Source organism: Frankliniella occidentalis, unplaced genomic scaffold (assembly GCF_000697945.3).
Source record: "Frankliniella occidentalis isolate FOCC.00 unplaced genomic scaffold, Focc_3.1 Scaffold80, whole genome shotgun sequence".
In the NCBI taxonomy this organism is placed as follows: Eukaryota; Metazoa; Arthropoda; class Insecta; order Thysanoptera; family Thripidae; genus Frankliniella; species Frankliniella occidentalis.
This window is the reverse complement of record NW_026267210.1, coordinates 479326-482787: the sequence shown is the minus strand read 5'-3', so window position 1 is coordinate 482787 and position 3462 is coordinate 479326.

Below are 3462 nucleotides of genomic sequence, written 5' to 3'. Positions count from 1 at the left end.
AGAGAGAGAGAGAGAGAGAGAGAGAGAGAGAGAGAGAGAGAGAGAGAGAGAGATGGGTGTAGAAAAGGGGTTATATTTTTTTTTGTTTGGATGCGGTGAAAGTGGATGCAGCCCACATCAACGAACGAACGGCGACGTCGTTGCATCTGAAATTCATATCTCTCTCGCTCGCCAGCACCTCGCTCACGCGCGCACACACACACACACGCACGGGAGGGGTCTCAGCCAATTAGACGCGGCGCGCTTATTGCCATCGGCACGTGATTGACGCGCGCGGGCGGGCTGCTTGTCGGACGCTGTTTCTGTTCGCGGCTCGGGTCGTCACGCCGAGCAGTCGCGCGCGATAGGCTTTTCGAGGTTCACTTACTATCGGCGGGCGGCCTAGGGGAAAGGGGGGGGGGGCAAAAACGCTAAAAACTGATGTGAGAGGTGAGTGTTGTGTGTGCCCATTCGGATCGACCGCGTGTCACCCCCACCCTCCTCCAGGTGTTATTACCGCTCGTCTGTATACGGCAAGAACAGGAAGATCTTCTAAAGGCCGTTTTGGCCTCTTTTCAAGGGAAAGATGCAATCTCTTAGAAACTGTCTCATAAGTTGAAAGACTCAACAGTCAGAAAACTTGCTCAGCTCAAAAATTAGGAAATTTTTGGCGCTTGCCTCTATCTCTGAGGAATTTTGTACAGGAAGTTTTTCTCTTCTTTTCCTTCCAATAAGTGGCACTAAAGAAGCGCTGCAAAAAGACCCCAACTTTGACAGTGTGGCTGGCCGTCGCTTTCAGGCGCTGTCAGCCGCATTTCAGCGCCCTCGCATCGCCGCGCCGCGGGTCGGGTCACTCCCCGCCCCGCCCAGCCCGCCCCAGCCCGCCCGGAGGTGAAGTTTATTGAATCGGTGCATGGGCGCGTGCGCATTACAGGGCGTGTCGGGAATATCGAGCTCGGCCGATCGAGATAATCGACCTAATTGCGCCTCCCTCACACACAATGCGGCAGAGAAAGCAGTGCGTTTATTTCGAGATGAGTTTCCGCCGGCCGCTTGCCTTGGGACGGGCCGTGCCTGGTCCCTATGGGGTCCCTATGGGATGGGCCCGCCCTAGTCGATATATCGATGTTACGTCCACGATACCGATGTGCTCTGCTGCTTACGCTTTACGTCACCACTTTCGGGACGGTTTTCCCGTCAGATATCGCGGGCCTACGAATAAGTCTCGTTTTGGCCAGCACACACAGCACCCATTTGGGGGAAAAATGTTTTTCCGTCCACGGCCGTGGTAAACGATGCCAATCTCGGACTGGACGCACGCGACACCGCAGAGTGGTTTGTATCGATTTCTGTCGGTGTTCTCGTCGTGTGCGCTCCGCCAGGTGGCCCCTGCAGCACCCTCTCCGTCCCGCAGCAGCCTCCGCACAGCGCCGCGCAGCGCCATTCACGTTCGTTTGCGAAGGTGCGTGTCTTCATATTTCTCGCGTCCACATCCGACTATGCGAATCACAATCCGGCTTATTATTACTACCGCGGCAGCCGGTCGTGCGAATAATGGCCGGACCGGACGGCCAAGTATACACTCTGAACTCCCCACAAGAAAATTTGCCTAGGAACAACCCGAGTTTTGCGTGCAGTTTTATATTATCAAGAAATTTTGTAGTCTTTTTAGTTTTTCCTAGTATTACTGAACGGTTTACTAGTACTATAAAGATAGTATTAGGAAAAAGTTTAGTTAGTTACACCAGAAGAACGCGATATTTGTGCATTTCAGGCGTAGATACAGCCTGCTCTACACAAAGAGGTGTGTTTGTGAGATTTTTCTTCTTTTTTTTTGTGGCTACAACACCCTTTGGCCACCCCTTCTGACGGTGACGCAGGTTAGCGTTCAGGTCGTTCATTTCCGGCTGGATGCAAGCAGCGCGGGCAGCCTTGTCTCCTCCTCCAGCTCAGCAGCTCCGAGTGCGAATGATGATCATGCAAGCCCGCGAAGCGAACCATCAATCCTTTTCGGTCACGATCGCTGCCGCGTCGTGTCGTGCGGATAGTCAGTCGGGTGCGCTGGCTTGCGCTGGCTGCGCAAGCTGCAGTGTCGCCGCGCGCACGTACGGGCCGTATGCAGGTTATTAATAACACGACTGCAAATAGACGGCGCGCCTATTTGCAGCGCACTCGGGCGTGGGCGGCGGCGGAGGCAGCTGTACACGACGACGCCGGGTGACATGGCGCTTTCAAACGCGAACGAGTGTAGGTTGCGGTTGCGGGCGGGGGAATGTTTTTCAGAGGCGGGATACGCGACGACGACGGTCACTCGGTCGCCGGCGGTGCAATAGCGGCGCGCGAGCTGTGGTGCAGCCCTGCCAACTGAACGGCCTGCCTGCTGCCGCCCCGGAGCAGAGTATAGTGTCCAGATTGAGCCACCACGACGCGCCGTTCAACTCAATAATGTGTGTGCTTTAGGCCGGCCGCTGTATGGACTCGCGCCGCCCGCTGCGGGAAGGTAATTGAACCGAAGTCTACTCCTGATGGCCCTCGGTCACGGAGGACTTTCTTCTTCCGAACAACGCCACGCGACGCCACCTGCTCGCACGTGGACCGGGTTACCCAACGCAGGTTCCCGCGGCCCAATCGATGAGATGAGTGGCATATGTGGTGCCACATGCAAATGTAGAGGGCGCCCTATTGTTGTGGCTATGTCGAGGTGGTCGAGGTGTGTATGAGAGAGAGAACTTCGGACGGAGACAGACTGAGAGACAGACTCCTCGCGGCGCCAAAGCGGCGGCGGACCAACTAAAGCCGCCCGAATCTCGGACACTCGGACACACGACACAGAATCCTGGCGCGATTCCCCTCATCCTTTCTTTGACTGGATGGAGACTGAGACTGCTGCCTTGGCGCGGACAGGATCCGATGTCACTCATCGGCAGATTTGGGAGAGACAAAAAATATGGCAGGACATTGGAAGTGAGAGAGAGGGTTAGGGGGAGTGTACGCCGTCACTAGAACATGTTATAGGACATAGTGGCCTCTCTCCTCGACAACAGACACACGCACGCACACACACACACAGAGGCGCGCGCTACGACATGAGACGGATGCTCAGGAAGAAGCTGCGGTGTGGGCGCGATGCTAGCGAATATGAGTGGGCTGCGCGCGCGGTTGTATTCTTCTTCTTTGTGGTCGGTCTATCCCCTTTCCTTTCATTTTAGTTTCCTTTTAGAGTTGCGCAGGTGGATAGATGGCTGGTTTAAGTTCGAGAGGCTCCCATGTCCAGTCGATGCGTGCGAAACTTGTCCGGCAGCAACGGCTGCGGCGACTTCACATAAATTCGTCTCCATTTACCGACATACTCCGACCGGTGGTGTGTGTGCGTTGCCTACACTAGCGGTAGATCAGATATCAGCTGCAGTTGCGTGTGACAGGAGAGAGAGAGGGAGAGAGAGAGAGAGAGAGAGAGAGAGAGAGAGAGAGAGAGAGAGAGAG